Here is a 23,839-nt window from a genome sequence, read left to right as displayed (position 1 = left end):
ATGCAAAGTCGCAAGGAAACACGCGCTAACGTTTGTTAGCGTGTCCTTGATTACGTGGAGATGAAAAAATCGCCGCTTTTTGCCGAATAAGCAATAATATATCTTGATAATATGCCCCTTAGATCTGCCTCCGAGATTTGAACCCGGGCTCTTTAGGTTAAACACTGTCTCAGTGATGTCATTAACTCACCGAGCAGCATTCTAGCATCACAGAGCCAGTGGCGATCGCAGATTCAAAAGGTTGCCTTCCTGACCGATATTGCGGAATTGCTATTTTGCTGTCCTTGCACGCCATGAGATGCCTCGCGCACGCTCTCTGTTCCATTACGTCAGAGGTTCGAGTGCCATCGGCGGCGGCGTGCCTCGGTTTCTTCCAGTTGCAGTCTGTCATCGGCGAGTCAGTAACCTTCAGCCTCGTGCCGCAGACTCTCCCTCTTTCCAGGAATCGCTGACAAGCATGCAGCAGCTGCCGTGCTAGACATACCGCTGTGGACAAGTGGGGCTAACCTGGCTGCCAATCAAACGTGCTAGAATCGCGTCATCAGGGCCGTTACACAAGCCGCTGCTTCCCGATCACTCCTTGAGTGTCCGCCATTCAGCCCAAGGTCAAAGAATATTTATGAGATATTTGAGACTCAGGGGCCTCATCTACTGGCATCGTGAGTGCAGGGACGTAACCCAGACCCCTTCAGCCCCTGCGAACCAATCTGTTCGCAGTCCATGAATATTTCTAAAATATTGGAGATTGAGCCCCTTAAGAGATTCTGCAGGGGAGCCCCATTGTTTTCCGTCACACCACCGTCTGCATGAGCGAATCCGATCGCAGGGCCGTCTTTAGTATTGGTGGCACCCTGTGCGACAATGTTTGTAGGCGCCCCCGCACCCCCCAATGACCACCTCGCCACGGATTCCCTCACTACCACCTTTTGACAAGGCCCCCTCCAAGTCTCCATAACCACTGTCTCTGAGATTCATTTAGTTTTATAGCGCCACTCATACCAGTTTAAGGTGTCAGAACACTTTACATCGCACATACATTGTAGAGACAATCATACCCGTGTAAATCTATGTTTAGAACATGTTACATAAGACAGAGACCTACAATGTGGATGAGTCACATGTCATCCATACTGGTAGGCAGTATTGATTTAAAGTCCTTGGTCTGGAAAAGCACATATTCAGAATTTAAAAAGTAACACCATTAGTAGGGGTTTCTTTAATAATAAGTATTTATTTCTACCCAAATGAACCTTTTTTGCAATATTAGGATGAGGAAAGACGGGGCCAAAAACCAGGTAGCTGTAATATATTCCTTGCAGTTTGCATGCAGCTGTTTGAAGATAGTTAATAGCTCACTGCTATATTAGGATTTTAACTTTTAAACTGCAAGTAACAAAATGATCTCCCTGACAAAAACAATAACCCATTGACCTATGTTTAGTGTATGCACTTTGTGATCTGAATGGGACACATTCTTTGCAGCAGGCATATTAACCCTCTGTGCTATGATGAGTCAACAAAGCTCCGATCTCTCTTAAGGAAGAACATTAATCACCGGATTTATCTTGACGTGTTTATTGATGCTTGAAAGTTGCTGGGACAAGGAACGTGGCATCGGGTGCTTTTAAAACAATAAACATGGCGCCCCCACCCCAAGTCAGTGCCCGGTGCGGTGGCACCGATCGCATTGCCCTAAAGTTGGCCCTGTCTGATCGCGTGGAGCAAGTTTCGCTGAAGAGGGCGCCTTTAGAACCTGAAATACGTTTTTTTAGTCTGGACCAAACGCTATTGTTCAGGGCCGACTTGGAAATCTAAATCAGTCCTGCAAAAATGTTTAAATCAGCCCACCCTGCAGAAGCAGTGACACAGCTGGGGCAAGGTGGGATAATTTAGAGTTGTTGCCTTCCTCAGAGAAAAATACCAGCCATTTGTTCATGTTTTAAGATTGTACGAAGGCCCGGGCATGATAGTTAAATACAACTTTAAATAAAATCAACTGTATTCATATTCATTTTTAGCATGGCTTTGCTGTTTTGAATTACTTTAACTGCCTGTCACGGGTCAAAAGGGCATCTTTAGAACATATTTTAAAGTGCTTTCTTCTTATATTTGCTGTTTTATTATGGACTGGGAAGAGGAGACAATTCCTACTTTAGGTGATTTTTCTAATTTTTGTACCATCCGGGACATTACAGTTCTGGTCTTGCCACTGAAAAAACAGCCAGGTGGCAACCCTAGTTGGTTTATAGCAGATTTGGCATCATTCACAGTAATTAATTTGTGCCTTTATGTATAGAACTTGCACACTCAAATTGGCAAACTTAAATTCACTTTTAAAATACATGTCATGTAATTTTCTACAAATGAATGGATTTATTTAAGCATAATGTTACCCCAAGGTGTAGCAAGTTAGCGTTTCAGGGCGAAGATGTCATGAAAGTCTGGCAACGCACATATTCTTGTGATATTGTGGTTATTACTCATTCCCACCCTGGAACTAGTTGGACATTTATCTTGTGAACAAAGGGGTATATCTGTTTCCAGGCTGGCATGGGAACGGAAGCCCACCCCACTTTAGAGGCATTTGAGAAAGTACGCCATCTTGAAACATATTTTCTCTATGGATGAAAGAAAGTATTACAAATAACCTACAATTGTACTACAGTGAAGGCATTTCCGCATGCATTATTGTACTCTCTCTTGAATTCCTTTTGCATTCACCTAATTGGGAATTTGCAGAACCTTTCTAGGAGTGTGCCTTAAAAACGGCGACTACTGCAGGTTTCAAGGACTACTCTTGAAACCTTCATGAATTCGAAAAAAATTGTACATCTGTACCACAGCGACAAATTATAATAACAGATGCAGATGTACAACTTTTTAAAACCCTAACAGGTTTACCGAAATCAAGCACGGCATCCCTCAAGGCGACTGAAAGCAGCAGCGCTACGAATAACAAGAATTAGGAGCTTTAAACCATTTCAGATCCGTTCTAAAGTCTCTCAATTAGTTACCAGTCTTAGCAAGGATCCAGATGAAGAGAGCATGCTTGACACATAAGGCAGTGCACCGTGATACGCTGAAGTACCTAAAAAAATAGGCTTATGATATCAGAGGATGGCCTCTCCCTACGAAGTGCCAACACCCTCTTACTGAAACCATGAAATCCAGAATAAAAGACCTATGCCCACACTTTCTCTGGATCCGTGCCGAGAATACGGACTCTCCCACCAGAGGTTCGATGAGCGGTTTCAAGAAGATTTTACTTGGCAGATTCTTAATATAACACAAGGTTTTAACCTGGGTTCTAACTAAGCTCAACTCAGAAACCCTTGCACCAGGGTCATTTTGCTCACTTTTAGGCAGATATCCTCTAGGCATACCGGCACCACACCTGAAGGGCTATCTTGGACCACAATTTCTCCTGTGGTTACTTTGGTTTATGTTTATGGGATACTAGATGTTATGTAACTGGCCTTGGGGTTGCTCTGCACAGCTTTCTGATGATACCTTTGGTTCATGTCCGCGCTTTATAAAACCCTCTAAGGAATTGGACTCTCTTCCCTTAAGTGGGATAGGAATTGTTTTTTGTTTTTGAAGAGTTGAACTTGTTTGAGGGCGTTCAGTGCTGACTGGCTGTCAGTCAGAAATTTTGGGGCATATTCTCAAGGAACTATCGCCGAGTTATCGGCACTTTAGCGCAGCCAAATTCGCGATAAATTCATCGCCCCATTCACAAGCTGGTGCTAACAGCCCATATCACCAGTTTACCTGCGATAGCATTCGCAAAAAACATCGCCACAGATGACCCCGGCAACTAACGCTAATGAGATGTAGAGTAGGCGTTCCCGTGCAAAAAGCCGCAACAACACCACTCCGCAACATTCTCAACGACCAGCCAAATCCGCAATAAGATCACAAAACATGCGATAAGGCACGTTAGCAGCAGGAAATTAACACCTGCTCTGACCTGGTGCAAAGCCGGACGACAACCTGCAGCATAAAGGGAGCCCAGCCCACAGCCACACCTGAAGAGCAACAGATGCCATGGCGCTACTCATCATGCAGCTCGGAGCCCCAACAGGGCCACAACACCCACCGCCACCACCCCCAGGACTGCCACCCCCCCGGACCCCTACAGCCCCCCCGACCACCACAGAGGCAGCACAGACAAAGACAGCGGACCTTCAGGAAACGCACCAGCCTCACAGACTTAACACCAGAGTATGTCATGGCCCACTACAGGCTCAAAAAGACAACCGTCCTCCGCATCCTGAACATCATTGTCCTCAGGCTGTTGGTACCAACACAGCGGACAACCAACATCCCTCCGAAGACAAAGCTGCTGGCTGTGCTGCACCTGTTGGCCTCTGGGACCTTCCAACCAACAACCGCCAGAGTCAGAGGAGTCTCACAGCCAGCCCTATCCAAGTTCCTCAAACCTCTCCTGGATGCCATCTTCAGCTTGGTACCCCAGTACCTATACTTCCCACACACTGCGCAGGAACAGCTGGAGACCAAGCAAGGCTTCTACGCCATAGCTGGCTTCCCGCACGTGTTGGGGGCAATTGGCTGCACACATGTCCTACTTGTGCCCCCTGCCGACACTGCACACAATTACCGCAGCAGAAAGCACACGCATTCCATCAATGTGCAGGCAATAGTGGACCACCGGGGACTCTTCACCAATGTCGTCGCCAACTACCCAGGCAGTGTGCATAACTCATACATCTTCCGACAGTCCATCATCAACCGGCGCTTCCAGGATGGCACCTACGGAAATGCAGTGCTCGTTGGTAACTACCAAATGAACACACCACACACCTGCAATCCACAATCATGCAACTCACAACTCTGGCAATGTACACGTTACAAACCCACATACAACATGCCAAACAACATGACCACCCACCAGACACGACAGCACAACTTACTGTGGCAACCTGGGCTAGCCATGTACATGAGCTACCAACGTCATGGCACATCAGCCACACACCAGCGGAATGTGGAGGTAGGTGGCAACCAGGCATGTGCGAAGGAGGCAAGTGACCCATGAATGAGAATGCACACATTGCTAAGTGTGGCATGGATGTGCTGGACAGACTGCAGTATGCAGACCACAGACATATCCATGTCGACATACAATGCTGGTGTTGGTAGTGTTGTGGATAGTGGACGCAACCATGTCACCCCAGCCAGTGGGGAAGATCACGGAAATGTAGCTTGTTACGTCCTCCCTGTAAGCATGTGCGGAGTGGGCCTACCTGGCGTACGCCAGGCTGGCATAGGGGTGTGAATAAAAAGTATGTAGCCCCGGGCGTGGTTCTCTTACGGAATGGCCAATGGGTCTGCCAAGGCGGCGCCTCTCACCCCGGTACGAGGCCAACGCCGTGTGCACCTGCTGCAGCCCGGGCCGCTGCTCCCCGAACCAGTCTCGTCCACCCCACGCATCCACGCCTCACCTGCCGACACTGACATGTCTCCAAGAGTGCCCACCACGTGCCTGTGCTAGCTCCAAGTCCGAGGCCCGCGACCTTGGCTGCCTCCTCAGACCATCGCGGCCTCCGCAAGCAAGGCCCACAATACTCCTTTCTCGTTGACACACTCCACCGGGATACACAGCGGACACGTAGATTACACATTTGGAACTGAGTCTTGATTACACAATGGCAGGGTACATATTCATGGCATCGTTTAAATCCCTATACTCCCTTCGATGTGGTGACACCAACTCTGTGCATAGCATTCTGACCACACGTGTCTGTGGGTCCTTGTGGACTTCTGCCTTAGGCCTACACACTGGTCCAGCAGGCCTCACACAAATCCCATCCAGTCCATCCCAGGCTGGACAGGGCATTGTCGCAGGGTGCACACCCGCTCAGCTCTGGTGCCTCCACCTCCGTCAACCAGGAATCTTCTCCACATGCCATTTCAACGCCGTGTGTTAGAGATCCAGGAAGAGATGGCTGCACAGTGGGTGCCCCACGCTGACCGCTGCCTCCGGCACACACTGCGGTCAAGTAGGACACACAATTGGAACTGAGTCTTGATTTGTTCATTGCAGAGTTTATATCAGGGGTCTCCAACCGGTCGATCGCGAGCTACCGGTAGCTCGCCAAGGCCCAGTGAGTAGCTCGCCCGGTAGTATCGCAATTTAATAGCCCATTAACATCGTTGAGAGCATTTCGCCCTTTTTTTATGTTGACCTCCCTCACCCAAACCAGCTGCTCGGATTAGCCTGAGTTTAGCTGTGGAGGGGTGGGCGGGCCAAGGAGGATGACGTTGTTCCTCCAGAAGTCTCAGAGCCACCTGCCTTTCACATCCTGGCACCGCGCTTTTCAGCCTGCGCGTGGAGTGCCGGTGCAGAGCAGCAGGCATGGCAGAGTGGAGCGGAGCGGCCGGTGCTGGAAAACGTGCAGATGGTGCAAGCAGTAATAAACTGCCACCGAGACCCGTACCACCTGCCTTGTTCAGCATGCCACCAGTTTGACCGGAGCAGCAGGTAAGCTAAAGAACCCTATACAGGCCTCATAAGCTCCACACCCGTAGCAAGCCCCTGTCAGGTCACATGAAACCATTAACAAAAGAGAAACGGAGTTAAACGCTGCAGACTCTATTTATGTGATGATTTCTCTCCTGTTTAAACTAACTTTATATTTGCACACTGCAAGGAAACAGAAAGTGATTTATTTTTCCGCTTGAAGGAATAGTTTTAAGAACTGTAAAATGTTAAATGTAAACAATTAAAATGGTACACATGCAATTCTTCATTTGCAGAGAAACACTTCAATTGCATAAAATAGGCAGTGTATGTGCTCACATTCCCAGGTTTAGCTGAAACGTTATAAAACAGTTTCATATGAGTGCAACTTTCAAAGGCTCGCTGAAATAAAACATTAGGCATGCTTGCTACCATGTTTGTGTTCAGTCTTATGCCAGATCATTTTTATGGTGAGGCAATGCTTGTTAGAATATCAAAAATTGTCCACCTGTGGGACGTTGAGGGAAGTTCTGATGCCAGGGGTTGTTACACTTCACATCCATTATGTGAAAAGTGTGTGTATTGTCAGGGGTGTCACGCTGCATATCCATTATGTGCCAAGTGTCTGTGCTGTCAGGGGGTGTAAAATGCTCATCATATACATTACCTCTGCCTTACTGGAAGGTCAGAGGCCCCATGGCACACTCTGCCCCACTGTTATCTTACAACTCAGCAACATTACACAGGAGATGGCAGTCAAGGTGGGTTACACATGGTGGCAGTTTGTCCGGCCAAGTTCATAAAAACAAGCCCATTCTCTGCGGCTAAGGTAGATGGACAACAAGAACATAAAATTACGTTTTAAAGAGGGATTTTTTTTTTTTTAAATAGCAAAGCTTTGAATCACAAATAATGTAATTTAAGTAATAGACTAAAGAAGGCTGGAAAAGCAAGGTGTAAATGTGTATTCATGAAAATATATGTCCATCTTCCATTTCCAGAAATGCCACCAGACACGTCACATGCGACTCTTATCCAATCTTGGCTTTCTGCCCAACAGCACGTTGCATTCTGGGCCTTGTGTATGTGCTTTTAGAATTGGAAGTTTGGGCTCTAAATGTCAGCATGCAAGATTTAATCTAAAAGCCAGGACTGTGTGAACGTGTTACAACCGATATCAGGTCACTTGGCTAGCCATGATATTATTGTAGTAATGTTAGTAGAAATATTACCTTCCTGCCCTCAACAATACACAAACGACAACAATCTGTGGTTGTGCAGTCAACTGCAGTTCAAACACTAGTGTAGCCCTTACAGATGGGCGTAGGGGGAGGTCTCTTAGAAAAATGCGCAAGCTGCTTGGCCTTAAGTAGCTCACGATGATTTTCACTGATTAGAAGTAGCTCTCACTACAGAAAAGGTTGGAGACCCCTGGTTTATATCATTGTAAAGGCCTCATCGCAGACTGCATCCCCTTCCAGCTCTGGTGCCACTGACTGTGCCACGGGAGTCATGGGCACTCTCTGGTTGAACTTTGTTGGCGTCTGAGTCTATGGCCTGGGGGTTGTTTTCATCATGTAGCTGATACTGACATGTTGGGAAAAAGGAGACTGTAGCATTCAACTCCTGCATAATGCCTGTTTCTGCTTGCTTCTGCCCTCTGCAACATGCCCTGGATGGATACCTTCCACTGTACCCCGTAATACTCCGCGACATTCTCCTTGGACATCAACGAGGACCCGCTCAGCTCTCATGCCCTATCTCAGTGCACCACAAGTAAGCGTCCCATGCGAGTGTGCCTGTGCCAGCCGTAGTGCATCCGGGGACACTAACTCTGTGCAGCTCAAGTCATGGATCCTTGTTGCATAGTTTATATAGCGCAAACTCAGAGCACTTTACATAGCACCAGTTACGCTACATGAGGACACACATTCATTTTGGTTAGGCACTGGGAGATTAAGTGATTTGCCCAGAATCACAGGATGTTCAGCGTCATTGCCGCGACTCAAACCCAGTTCCCCAGATTCGAGGTCCACCGCCCTAGCCGTTAGGCCAACTCCTCTCCCCCTCAGCTGTTTGTACTTTGAACTTCTGATTGTCTGATCACCGTTGTTGTTGTTGCCAGCACCGACCAACCCCTGAGGGGTTGCTTACACTACCCAACACCCATCCAGCACAGGCGTCACTGGACGTGTGACCCTGGCAATAAAAGGTGTTGGACGCACATGCCCGTAGCCAGTCTCCCAAATTATCTCAGTGTGTCCCTGTGGTCATTATGTATGCATGAGGGCCCCGGGCCATACCACATCACATTGTGCTGTTTACAGCCTGTACAACCTTGTCACCTCAGGCAGTGGGGTAGACCTGGGACATGTGGCTGTGTCGGACCCCCCTGTGAACGTAAGTGAGTGGACTGGCATATGGGGTGTGGCCATTCAACACGTGGCTCTGGGCGTGGTAGAGTTTAGGCCTTGACAAAGAGGTAACTAATGGTTGTGTCTTTGGTGTAGTGTCTGTGCCACCCGTCACGCAATGTGCAATGTTGCTATGTAGCATGCCCATGGAGTGCGGCCTCGGCCTCGGCATACATGAGGGTGGGCAAGCCTGCCCGGGTTCCGGGATAACGCATGCCAACTGTTGTGTGTGTCGCTATTTCCGCAGCATAAGCCAAAAGTCCACCCTCAACCACAGGGCGAGTTCAGCACAGCATGAACTCTACATCTGTGTCCGCCCTGTCCTTACCATAGGCCTACACACACGTGGCTGCACACTTTCAGATCACAATATCACTGTATCGTTGTCAGGCTTGTGGACATGCGCAGACGGGCATGACCATGGTGTGCCGTAGGGGTGCAAGTGACGCAACCGCGCTGCGCACACTAGGGAATAGGCTTGGGGGGAGGGAGGAGCAGCAGTGAGGCTACGTAATACACATTGATGCTGCTCATTTGCAACAAGTAGTACATGTCATACAGGAATCACAAAGTCACACATATCACACACCAATGAACCAGTGAGCCTGCCAACACATCATGCAGAACCAACTATTGACTCATGTCTCTCTGCACTGTCACGGGTGACCAAGGATATGCACTCTGCGCTTGGATGATGACACCCCTCCGAGCCCCGAACACACAGCCCCAGAGGCAGTACAATGCGGCCCACAAACGCACCAGGGGCATCGTGGAATGCACTTTTGGCGTGTTGAAGTCATGTTTCAGGTGCCTGGACGTCACAGGTGGAAAGCTCCTGTACAGCCCAGACATCGTGTGCAAGATGATCGTTGCATGTTGTGTGTTGCACAACATATGTGTATGCAGCAAGGCACCATGGATACCAGTTCCAGAGGCATCGGACGATGATGATGAAGATGAGGCAGGTGGACCACACCCCACTGCAGCAGGAATAGCCCGCAGGGACACAATCATTGCAAATTTCTTCAGATGAGCACGTCACATTGTGACAGTCCTTGGCAATCATGGGACAGTACAGTATAACCACAGGCACAGCATGTGCAAATAAATGCATTCCAAAATGACATTACCTGAGTGCATGTCACTCATCTGTACAGGCACATCACTCAGACATGTGTGAGTGTGACATGTGTTGATAACGATTTTATGATGTGTTCATGGATGGTGGGTGTGTTACCTCTGTGCAGAGAGGCTGTTTGGGGTGTCACGTATTGACACCCCCAATAATGCCAGTTGTGTGTGTCACAGTTAGTAGGGTATCCCACTCTTCAGCGTTTCACAAAGTCACACATATCACACACCAATGAACCAGTGAGCCTGCCAACACATCATGCAGAACCAACTATTGACTCATGTCTCTCTGCACTGTCACGGGTGACCAAGGATATGCACTCTGCGCTTGGATGATGATACCCCTCCGAGCCCCGAACACACAGCCCCAGAGGCAGTACAATGCGGCCCACAAACGCACCAGGGGCATCGTGGAATGCACTTTTGGCGTGTTGAAGTCATGTTTCAGGTGCCTGGACGTCACAGGTGGAAGGCTCCTGTACAGCCCAGACATCGTGTGCAAGATGATCGTTGCATGTTGTGTGTTGCACAACATATGTGTATGCAGCAAGGCACCATGGATACCAGTTCCAGAGGCATCGGACGATGATGATGAAGATGAGGCAGGTGGACCACACCCCACTGCAGCAGGAATAGCCCGCAGGAACACAATCATTGCAAATTTCTTCAGATGAGCACGTCACATTGTGACAGTCCTTGGCAATCATGGGACAGTACAGTATAACCACAGGCACAGCATGTGCAAATAAATGCATTCCAAAATGACATTACCTGAGTGCATGTCACTCATCTGTACAGGCACATCACTCAGACATGTGTGAGTGTGACATGTGTTGATAACGATTTTATGATGTGTTCATGGATGGTGGGTGTGTTACCTCTGTGCAGAGAGGCTGTTTGGGGTGTCACGTATTGACACCCCAATAATGCCAGTTGTGTGTGTCACAGTTAGTAGGGTATCCCACTCTTCGGCGTTTCACATGTGTCCAAAATCATTCCATTTTGGCTGCCATCTGTGATCTACAGGTGACAACAGGGCTCCTTTTGGGGTTACTTATGTACCACCATGATGCAGGGATGCCCCATGTGACTCAAGTCCCACAACATGGGTAACATGTACGTAAGCGGGAGTCACTGCCCCTACATTTGTCCACGCTGTCATAATTAATTGATCATGGGCATGACATGTCTGTGTGCAGGGGGGGTTGCTTGTCCCTCTGCGATGTGAAGGGGAGTTGCGGTTTCACTGTGTGTTCCATGCATGTGTCTGCATTGGCGCAGTTTACATGCAGACCGCATGTCAATGTACATTGTAACTGTGAGGAGATGCTTATGTGATGCGAGACAATGGTCATTTGTTCTACGTCAAGGATGTGGGATGGTGCTCGTACTTTGTCATCTCACCGTTTTTGTACTCTGCTTTTATGGTTCATTTTCCTGCATGACGCGTGGGAGTGCAGGCCTATCGCTGGTTATCGCGGATTTTTGTATCGCGATTGTCCTCATCGCTACTATTTTCGTGTTGGTGTTTTGCATTTTTGCGGAGTCGGGTTGAATTTAGCGCGACATTTGATGCGTTATCGTGAGCCTATCGCATGGTACCACCGGCTTGGGAATACCACGTTGACACGGAGTTATTTTCCCACGATAGACTGCGATGTGAAGAGTTGCGTTAAGCTAAACTTGCAATGGTTATCACACGTTCCTGAGAATATCCCCCTCTGTGTGAAATGTATAGAGGTAGAATAAAAAGCCAACAGAGGACATGACACCACAAAGGGAAGTGCTTTCTCGAAAAAAAAAAGGAAACTGGAAACTGGATTCGCGACTTAGCCTTGTTGGAAAACTACTGGTTGGGATGTAGGCTTGGAGCATGAGGACCATCGGTAGATATAGAACAAACCCTTTGAGAGGCAGAATGAGTGATAATGGTGCAACTTTCAATTGCTGTTGTAGTGGGTTGCTAACAGGTGGGGATTGTCAAATACATCAGAGAAAAAAGGAAGCAGAAGATAGAAGAAAAGTGAATATTATTTGCAAAGGTGTAAAACTTTGCTTCATGTGTGAGTGTGCACCCTGTGGGGTTTGAGAGTCCAGATGACATATTGTAGAAGGTTAAGTAGTTTATAATTAAAAGATAATGAATGAGACTTTGGACAGTAGGCGTTCAAGTGTTTTTAAACAAGAAAGGAGCCGAAAGACATGGAGTTGGTGGGAAGGAAAGGAGAGTTCAGCTGTCAGAGTCTTAAGTAGTGGCCTGACTGCTGCTGATTTATTGCAGGGAGATGCCAGAGTGGTTGAACAGTGTTGTAAGTTATCAGAGCCTATAGAGGAGCAGTCAAGAGGTTTGATAGCTTCAGGGCTGAAGGGGGTTCAAAGAAATTGTAGTAGGAGACTCATTTAAGTCTGATGATGAGCTCTGGGTTGTAGTATGGGTAAAGTATGAGAGACAAGCAACACAGAGTAATACGTGCGTTTGTGCGTAAGAGTGTGGCAGAGGGGCAGTGATTATGCATTGATTGTGTTTCTTATAAAGTTCGTAAGTATCTTAAGTTTTAAAAAATAAGTAATGCAATCGGTCAAGCATGGCTTTTTGAAAATCCAGCAACGTTTTTTCTTGCAAAGTTGGGAAGCAGAAAAAAATTGAAACGGTTAAAAAGTTCCCAGAGTGCATGACATTAATTAACCAAAGTTTCCATCAGGTAGGGTTATTCAGGGGCTCAAATTATCAGGGAAGTTCTGGTATACACTGGTGGTGTGAGTCATAGGAAGTATAGTGATAAGTAATATGGTACTTCGCTACCTGTGCCTCTGCATCCTACAGAACCCCATGTGCCAGATCCCTGGGTCAACCTTTAGGGAATGGAACAGCCTTTTGATCTCCTTAATAACGGCTGACTAGAAAAGCAGAGTAAATCTGGAAGCATTTAAACTGGATAGGAGTGAAGGAGGCTGGGGTTGCTGGATCTGCATCTCTACTTTGTCGGAGAGCAGCTACAGCATGCAGCAAGATGGCACAGTGTAGAGAACTCTTGGGAAAAGGGACTCCTGGCTTGCACAGTTGAGGGTAAATTCCCTGTGTACCTTATACTCCTGGCCCCTTGATATACCTCCATAAAAACAATTGTTGTCCAGAGATTGTCATTTTTGATTTGTATCATTAGAGAAGTAATTTAGCCTGGGTAGACATTGGTAATCCGGGCTCAATTTTTCTGGATGACAGTTTTAAAAATGGCAGATGCGTTGCTATGATGATGTAATATTTCAGGAACCATGAGACCTATATATTTCATTTTGGTGTCAAAACATAGGTTTTGGGGGTCAAGTAGTCTTATAGAATAAATAAAATAACTCCTCAGAGCAACCTTTCCGCCATTTTCCAAAATGGCAGCTCTATAATGATGTGTTTTAGCTATCATATTGGTAATTAATTTTAATATTGTTTTTGTTTCAGGTTTTCCATTGTTTCAAATTCATAAACATGAGCAAAGCAGGTGGTAGCAGAGGATCTTTACCTCCTGTCACAGTGTTTCTAACTATGAATTCTAAAGACTCCTTCAACAAAGAAAAATGTGTCATATGCCAAACTAATCCAAAAGAAAAGCTAACATCATCTGCGGCTGGACAGAAGAGAGTTTGAGATGTTGCAGAAATACGGCAAGACAAAGATCACAAACAATTGAAACTGATGAGTAAAAAGGATCAAATATTTGATCATTTTAACAACAAGTTCTACAAGTCATATCCAATGGAAAAAAGCCTGGAAAAAAGCCTGGACAAAAATTTGGCTAAAAATAGCAGAAACCTGTGAATGACAACAAGAATCAGAGTTTATGGAGAATGCAACAACAACCAAACCCAATGCCCTTCCACTTAGAAGATCGATGGCTACCCCTCGTCCACCTCCAACAGCTGATCAGAAAACAGAGGATCTTCAATGTATTATCTGTGGTTTATCAAGAACAAGAGCCAAAAGGACTGACGAAAGAACATAGTATAGAGTATGTGAGTCTCAAAGGGCAAACATGTTTTTATCTGCAGCTAGTTTCTTCCAAGATTACGTTTTCAGCCTAGTAGCTGATCTAAACAATGAGGGAAATATATTTGCAGCGAATTTGTATGCCCACCCGAACTGCATGCATGCATACATTCAAAAATATGAATGAAGAATGAGCTCCCAGCAGCAACGTAACCGCCAGCCTTCAGTTAAGTTAGCACTCTTTGTAAAAGTAAATGAAGTTTTAATGCCACTCTTGAGTGCTGGCTATGGGTTCACACTCAGTGAGATCAGAGAAATAATGGTCAACATTGATGAAACTGTATTGATTTATAATAATGAAATTAAGATTTTTCTGGAGAGAATGTACAAAGACAGAATTCATTTTTGTCAGTCTAACAAAACGAATGAGCCACTTATGGTGTTCTCAGCTAATTTGACTTGAGGTATTCAAGTTATTATGGTATGATAGCGCAGTATATCTAATGACGGTATGCTTAGCCATGGTACATTCGAAGGATCGAAATCCCCTTTACGTTTAGCCTGACAAAAGGGCCGAGAACCAAACTGCCTCCATCTTGGATTGCGGCTCTTTCGCTTAGGAGTCACGTGGCCCTCTTGCACACCATCTGCCTTCCCTTTTCACGGTAATTATTAGGACACAGACAGAGTTGCTGAGAAGCAAGGTCACATCTGCTAAAAGGGAGTATCAAGCGAATTCCTCCAGACCTGGGACGAGAAGGGAGTCACCCTTCCGACCTTCTCTGTAAAGATAGTAACCCTTTGTATGTGTAACCGAAACTAGAAATAGGCATGAGCTCATTAGGGGCGCCAGGACTAACTGGTACTTTTCCACATATAAGGTTTTGTATGCTGTGCTGATAATGTATAAAAGTGTGTTACTGTCAAGGAGCCAGCAGTCTTCCTCGGCGCACCTGATGGGTGAGGATCGACGAGGCTCCTCTATATAGAGATCTATGGTGATTAATAAACGTTTGAACCTTCCACGTTGCCAACTGCTCCTTATTTAATGGATATTGCGGGCCAATGGTAAGTGTGGCCCTTGGAATAATTATTTTGACACAACAGTTGGCGACCACGAAGGGACCCCGTGACAGGGTCAAACCCCCCCCGTATTCGGGTGGTGGGATTGGGGGCATCCTGACCGGTCGACAGGAGAAGGAGCCTGAAGAATTCTCCCACCCTGCGCGACTTTTCGGTACGTCCCCTGCTGCTAGTGACCCTTCACCGGGGTCCTATGGGCTTAACCCAGAGAATGGACTAAGTTGGTCAGGAGGAGTTGGCAGCGGAGAACGAACATTCGTATCTGGGTGCACCCGGTGAGTATAGATTGATTTGATTTGATTTGACGCACGCGTTGTAAAACGGCGCATTATGTTTTGTTGAAGCACGCGTCGGGGACGGTGTGCTATTTGATTGATTTGAAAGCATTCGTTGAGAACGATGCATTTGTCTTGACTTGAGCACTGGTTGCATTTGTTTGAAGCTCGCGCTGGACAGCGGTTCATTGGTTCGAAGACATGCACCGGAGAGTGGTGTCTTGTTTGATTAGGTTCGCATTACAGTGGTTTGACTCGAAGTACGTACAGATGATATTGGTTTTATTAGAAATAGCGCGCCGGAGTAATATAGGCGGATTGCACGTGGAAGGACCTGTGACCTGGACTGGGTAGCCACAGGCCATACTCCCGACGAGGCAAGTCCTTGTTGGAGGAGGGGTTGGTCTTAGTGGTGAGCCAGGAGGGTAACCGGAATCCCTGTGTGCAGTTTGAAGCCTGGACCCTGAACCAGAGTCGACGGGCTTGGTTCTCTGATATTGATTGTATGTTGTGTCTAATTGTTGTTTTATATGTACATGTCTAAAAACTAACCAAAATGTCTTGTTTCAGTAAATTGAATTGTTTTGGTTGCTGCTGCCGCACAAGTGACTCTAGATTAGCTGAGAGCCAACCCGCCCCACCGGAGGGCAGTCCGAGCCATTTTATGTATGTCAAACATGGAATCTCTCCTTTACTGTTTTGCACTCTATGGTATAAGTATACTAAGGGTAATGAAGAATTACGGTGGCCCAAGACTGGTTCGTTTGATGAAAAGAAAATTGCGTTTCTACAAGAACAATTGTTTTCTAGGCGAAGTAGGCAAGCCATGTTCGATGCTCTAATTGCATGGCAGAAGGAGGCCAAACAACGGCGAATAAAAGAAGAGAAAGTGGCTAGAGCTAAGGCGGGACAGAATGTTACTCAGAAAGCTATGGCCTATGACCGAGAAAGAGTAGAGAAAGGATTGGATTGCATGAATCGCGATTTTAGACTAAAAATTGATAAAAGTTATGTGACCCGCCCAAATGCGGAAGATGAAATAGAAGATCTGTTGGACACCAGGCCACCGCCTCCTTATGTGCCCCAGAGACTATACCCCGAGGTGTCAAGGGCCACAGCCCCGACCCCCGATACGTCCCTGGGGGCCTCGGCTCCGGCTCCCACGGCCAATACTGCCTCTCCCTCCCTGCCTAACCTCTCCCAGTTGTCGGCATCTGTGTCCGACGTTATAGCCCTGTTACCTAATTTACTTTCGACAGCTGCTGCTGGGACCCCTCAGCTGCCGACGGGGTCAATGTCTTCCCCTTCTGTTCTACCCTCCTCCTCCGCTAGCACAACACCAGTAGCAGCTGTAACCACTCCGGTACATCCGGCCAGTCTAACAGAGGGAAGGAGGTTGTTCACTCGTTCTGCTTTGGGAACGGAAGAAAGGGCAGCCATTGCCACACAAGCGTCCCAGTGGATGCGACATTCTATTTATACTCTTACTGATATCTGGAGTACCATGAGGGACTACGAGCCGATAATGCAACAGCATGCCCTGGAGCATATGGCCAACCGTCTCATCTCTATATGGGAACAGGTACACCAGGAGGGGAGAGCTCCGGCCATATTGTATGATATTCTTGATCAGACTCACAAATCCAGATTGACACCTGAAGATGTGTATGGGAAGGTGCAGACTTTGGTTTCTTATAGTTCTCGTCTGGAGTCCGCCCTTCCCGCCGGATCCTCCCAATTCCCTATGCGGGAAGTACACCCTATCTTCCATCCGGAAGTTGCCGCGGTGGTGGATGGTAACGGTGTCGTTACCCGTCCGGGAATAGACGCCCGGTTCCAGGAACAATGGGTCTATACCCCTTGGAAGCGGAGTGAGGTATTATCCTTGAAAAGCCAGTTGCCCGACCCTAGAAAGAACCCCACTGCCTATTATAAGGAACTGACCAAAGCCGCCTCGTCAGCAGTGATGACGTTGGCGGATATCGAATTATTCTTCGCCCTACTAGTACCGGTGGATATTTGGCGCCAAGTACATGACCAGGACCATGTCACGGAATTTGGGGGGACATGGGACCAACTGAGAAACTGGGATAGAGATCGCAAACCGGGGAATAAGCCCCGAGCTGAGATATTGGCTCTACCCGAGAGAATAATAACATATATGCATTCATTGATCCCGCCCAGAAAGGTAGATTGGGACAAGTTGACGGCCTGTAAACAAAAGAAGGATGAGAGTGTATCTGATTTCTTCACAAGGTTTGAGGGAGTATTCATTGATTTCAGCGGGCAGGACCTGGCTACGGAGGGAGGTGTACGTTTATTTGTTAATAGATTTGTGACAAACTTGCTACCCGAGGTATCGGCTCGGCTACAGGCAGCCGAGAGTACCTGGACGACCACCACGCCTTCCACGATATTAAGCATGGCTCAGTATTATGAGCATCGGGAAAATGAGAGCAAGGATAAGACAGAAAGAAAGTCGAAGGATTTGAAGACACGAGTATTGTTACAGCAAGTGGAGAGGGGTAGAGGAAGAGGGAGAGGGTTGCAGAATTTCGTTCCGAGAGGGGCGGGGCCCGTGCACTCGACTGGACGAACGGATCTTGGCATAAATCAATGTGCTTTCTGCAAGGAGGAGGGGCATTGGAGAGCTCAATGCCCGTTATTGCATGAGCAGAACGCTGCTCCTAGGGGACGTGGAAGGGGTAGAGTAAGTGGACATCGAGGTGGATACACGAGGCAAGAACAGGCGGTCAGAGGTGAGAACAGTCAAAATTATTTCGATCAGAGTCAGGGTAAACAATACTACCATGACGGACGTGTGACGGATGAAGATATTGGGTACACTCAAGCATAGGTTAGCCAAGGGCAGAGTAAGGGGCATGTGTCAATTCCGATAGATCAGGCTGGACCTTATGTCCATGCACAATTGCTGGAGGCATCAGGTAAGTTTTTGGTTGACACAGGGGCTATGAACAGTTCTGTTTCACGTGCCTTGGTCCCGGGGGCTGCTCTGTCTGGCCAGACTAATGTGTCCGTGGGGTTCTCTGGAACTCCGGTGGTAAGCCCCATTTCGAAACCACTTTCCCTTACTGTGGGACCAGTAACGATTGAATCGCCCTTTCTCCTCACCTCTCAGTGTGGGGAAAATCTCCTGGGTATGGATATACTAAAAAGATTGCATGCACGCATCTTTTGCTCCCCCGATGGAGTTTACCTAACTATTAGGAATCCCTCTGTCCCCTCCATCCAATGTTTTGCTAAAACCGACTCCTTACCCCCTGAGCTCGCGACACTCCCGAAAGATCTTTGGGCCCTGGGGGACACTGATGTGGGGTACTTACCAATTCCACCGGTGTCCATCACTTTAAAACAGAATGCTCAACTGCCAAGGATTCCGCAATACAAAATAGCCCCGAAGGTGAACGTGCCTTACTGGCCATTATTTCCGACCTAATTAAAACAGGGGTGGTGGAAGAAACGGCGTCCAATACCTGCAACAGTCCGATTCTCCTGATTCTTAAACGAGCCCCTGTACCCCAGTCCCCTGATTATGCTAATACCTATCGATTTGTGATTGACCTACGAGAAATCAATAAAATTGTGGTACCCCAGTATCCTGTGGTGCCGGACATCAATTCTATCTTAACAATGATTCCTCCCACTGCCACATTTTTTTCGGTGATTGATTTAAAGAATGCGTTCTTTAGTATTCCCATTCATCCGGATAGTAGACATTTGTTCGGTTTCTCATTAGGAGGCCGCAGTTTCAGATTCTGTCGCGCTCCCCAGGGGTACACTGAAAGTCCTAGTATTTATAGCCAAGCCCTGAAGAGGGTATTGGACTCTTTGCAATTGCCCCCAGGTAATGTCCTGTTGCAGTATGTTGATGACCTTCTTGTGGCTTCTGATACAGAACAGGGTTGCCGCGATGCCACGGTTACCCTGTTACGACATCTGGCCACTCACGGTAACAAGGTGTCGCTCTCTAAATTTCATTATTGTCGACCGGAGGTGACCTATCTCGGTCATCTCCTGTCGAAGGAGGGAAGACGGTTAACTGCTGAACGTATTGAACCATAACTAACATGCCTGTTCCTCGCACGCAACGTGATGTCCGTGCTTTGCTTGGCATAACCTCCTACTGTCGCCAATGGATTGCTAACTATTCTCTCTTGACTAAACCTTTCCTGTATCTAACTACGAAGGATGTGCATGAACCTTTACCTTGGACTGACGAATGCCAGACCGCTTTTTCCGCTCTGAAAACTGCTCTTTGCTCTGCTCCTGTGCTTGGCACCCCTGACTACCGGAAACCTTTTGTGCTCTATGTGCATGAGGTGGACGGTTGTTCTCTTTCAGTGTTGACACAAGACTTTGGTGGTAAGCAAAGGCCTTGTGCATATTTCTCGGCGGTTTTGGACAACGTCGCCAGAGCGCTTCCCAGTTGCCTGAGGGCTGTAGCGGCAGTTGCCATAGCTATCAGACAATCGGAAGGGCTAGTCCTGAATACGGATCTGACAGTGATGGTGCCTCATGCTGTGGACGTATTATTAAACAGGACACAGACGCAGCACTTAACTAGTGCGCGTCTTCCGGGGTACGAATTGACCCTGTTTGCACCTCACATAACGATCAAAAGATGTGTTTACTTGAATCCTGCCACGTTGTTACCCCTCCCTTCGGAGGGCGGCGGACAAGACATGCATGATTGTATCTTTCGAACTGAAGAAGAAACCAAGGGTCGGATAGACCTAACTGACACCCCACTCTCTGATGCCCAAGGGGAATTATATGTAGATGGGTCATGCTTCAGATTACCGGATGGTAAGACAGCTGCGGCCTATGCGATCACTACTCTACAAACGGTAGTCGAGGCAGCGAAGATACCATACCGGTCAGCCCAGGCAGCCGAATTGGTTGCATTATTCAGGGCTTGCGAGCTAGGAAGGGGCATCAGGCTGAACGTCTACACCGACAGCCAGTATGCGTTCGGTGTAGCGCACAGCTTCGGGAGGTTGTGGGCAGAAAGAGGATTCTTGACATCTCACGGTGAGAGAATAAAGAATGGGCCACTAGTTGAACGGTTATTAGCCGCGTTAACATTGCCCAAGACCCTGGCTATAGTCAAATGCAGTGCACACAAAACTATAACTGATGATGTGGGGAGGGGAAATGCCTTTGCAGACCAGATCGCAAAAGAAACAGCCCGGTCTGACACCACTTCCATGCTTGTAGGGACAAAAATGATAGAAGCAGAGGTTTTTAATAACACCATAGATAGTGTGAAAGAGCTACAGAAAGAGGCGACCTCGGAAGAACTGATATACTGGCAAGAGCAAGTGGGGAGGCTTGATGAGAATGGGTGTTGGACCGACCTGTCAGAGAGGTGTAGATGGTTGCTACCGAACGCCTTTGTAAATGCGGTGGTCACTATGGCACACGGACCATCGCATGTAGGAGTTCAGGCCATCTGTGCCATATTGGATTCTGTCTGGTATAATGTCAATATCCCCAAGACAGCTAGGAACTTGGTCCAACATTGTATAATTTGTCTCCAGCATAATCCTGGGGTTAGTATCCCCGTCCTAGCCGGTAGTTTTGCACCACCCACCTTGCCTTTCGAAGTACTCCAAATGGATTACATACAGCTAGAACGAGTTAACAATCTGAAATATGTGCTGGTGGTGATTTGTACCTTTAGCAAATGGGTAGAAGCGTACCCCACGAAGGAGAACACTGCATTGGCAACTGCGAAAGCCCTGGTAAAAGAGTTCTTCCCTCGATATGGGTTGCCAAGGGTGATTTGGAGTGACAATGGGACCCATTTTAATGCCAACTTAGTTAAGTATGTATGCGAGGGCCTGTCCATCTGGCAGAAGTTTCATGCAGCCCGGCATCCCCAGTCAGCGGGTCTAGTTGAAAAATATAATGGAATTTTGAAATTACGATTGGCTAAACTTCAGGAGACGACGGGGTTAAAGTGGCCCGATCTCCTGCCCCTGGCTCTATTGTCGGTAAGAACTACTCCCCATTCACGGAGTGGTATCTCCCCTTACGAAGTCATTTTCGGCAGACCTGCCAACGTATGGGGAGTACCCAGGCCCAAATCTTTTAGGGACATTGAATATCCTATGTTGACTGATTACTTGTATGCTCTGACTAAAGATCTCCGTTCCATTCATCAACAGATATTTGCTACACTGCAGCCCCTGCCCGAGGGTCCTGGACACGGCGTAGAACCAGGACAGTGGGTCCTGGTTCGGAACTACCAACGGAAATCGAGTTTGGATCCACGCTGGTCCCGGCCTTACCAGGTCCTCCTGGCCACGCGAACAGCGGTAAAAGTCGAAGGAAAGCAGCACTGGATCCATATCTCCCATCTTAAGCGAGTTCCTCTCCCATTGCCAAGGGAGCAACTGGACCAGGAGGAAGGTCAGCCGACTCAGGGTGAGCCCGGCGCAGAGGAGTCACTTTCCCCGGACACCCGCAGAGAGGTTGACGGGCGAGGGGAGAGTGCTGAGGGCATTGAAACCCCTTTTTGTCGCCACCCAATCGTCCAAAGTGAAGCATCTGGTTGGGAGCCCAGCTCCTCATCTGACCCCACTGTGCCCACCTTGTTCACGAATCCTGAAACCCCTGGTCGGGATCGATATCACCTGCGGCCCCGAAAATAAACGAGTCCCAGGTCTAGCCCCGGCAAGTGCAGCTGGAGGCCGCTGCAGAGACCTGAGGATTGTCGGAACACTGGACTGAACTCGTTGAGAGCATGGAACTTTAAGTAAAGCTCTGTTCAGAACGAAGATAGAGACATTGATGAGACGAACAGGGGCCCAGGTGGAGATCTCTTTTCAACACGAGTTGCGTCAAGTGTGACTCCAACGCGAGAAGTTTTTGCTTTTTTCCCTTTTTTGTTTTTCTGAACAATAGGAGTCTGCCTGTGAGGCTCTGAACGGACACAGGAAAGAAGCACCCTCCGGCAGGTCGGACTGCTTGTAGACCCCCCTTGTTGCCCGAGATTATATTGGACTTTTAGTGAGGAAAATGTACCCTTTTGCTCGTTTTGTCCCTGAAGACGGGCGTCCCCTAGCACCCCGTGCTGTCCCCCCGCATTTGCCAATGTTCTCCTCATGGAGCTTGCGTGTCAAAGTTGTTTTCATTTTTATACTGATGGTATCATTTGTACTATGCTTAGGTTTGTTCATATATTTGGAGTTTCGTCATCCTGTGCACACCCTGATAATGTCTACTCCTGCCCCTAAGGAACATCATTTCCAGACTTTTGCTCCTCATAAAGAAAGACATCGACAGCCATATGTACATAATGCTTTTATCGAAATGCTGCACCAGACTCATAGTTCTACAAACGTTACTGATTGTTGGGTCTGTGGGCTTCTCCCGTCAGTGATGCATAAGCAAGATTTGTTTATATCAGTGCCTTTTTCTTACCTAGGTAGTTGTGAAGCCTGGTTTAAAATGTTATCCATGTTGTACGAACACTATGCTATAGATGAACGTCGATTCTCAGAGAAGGATTATGCCTTGATTTTAGCATACATAGAGACACACCAAGGTTTCACCCCTAATGCTGAGGGAACGGATGGTACCCTTGACCCCACCGCCTGTATGAACGTGTATACTGATCATGAAAATGATACCTGGCTGAGGGATGAAATACTGGATTTCATGACTTTTAACTTTACTGAATATTTCAAATACTTCCAAGAGCGAAATGTCTCAAATGAAAAAATCATTCCGGTCCCGGTGTTGAATACATCCTCCTCTTTCTGTGTGCAGGGGATGGGGCATTTGTTTGTAGGATATAGCAGATGTAATTACACTTATAAACTACAGACATACAGTAGCCCCCCTACACTCACCCCTCCCAATGTTTATTTTGTATGTGGTGAAAACGCCTATACCTGGTTGCCCAGAGGGTGGATGGGTAGGTTTTACTTGTCTTTCCTTTACCCCCCGGTGTACATAGCTCCTTCTGACTATCATAAGTCTCATACTTTAAATCGACGGAGCCTAACAGCTGTAGGCGCCAGTAATGATGCCACTGACCAAACCGACACTGCCGCGCAACATTTTGTTGATATTATAAAAGGAGCGTTGCCCATATGGGGACCCATCCTCAATAGTAAGGAGGTTAGGAGGTTATCTAGAGTGGTGGAGGGGGTGATTAACACTACGGCAGGGATATTGACTAATATCACAGTGGAGCTCCAGGCGACCCGGCTCGTGACCCTTCAAAATCGTCTTGTTTTAGACGTTATCCTAGCTGATCGAGGTGGAGCTTGTAGGGTCATCGGCAGTTCCTGTTGTGTATATATACCTGACTCCGCCCCTTCCGTCCATCTAGCTATCCAGAAACTGCATCGACTAGCCTCTGAAATTCACACCGACACTGGTACTTGGTCTTTGTCCGGGTGGTTCTGGGGTTTGGTGACCACCTGGGGATGGAAGTTATTTA

The sequence above is a fragment of the Triturus cristatus genome, chromosome 3_2 (genome assembly GCF_964204655.1).
Source record: "Triturus cristatus chromosome 3_2, aTriCri1.1, whole genome shotgun sequence".
Taxonomy (NCBI): domain Eukaryota; kingdom Metazoa; phylum Chordata; class Amphibia; order Caudata; family Salamandridae; genus Triturus; species Triturus cristatus.
Note: the sequence above shows the minus strand (reverse complement) of the source record.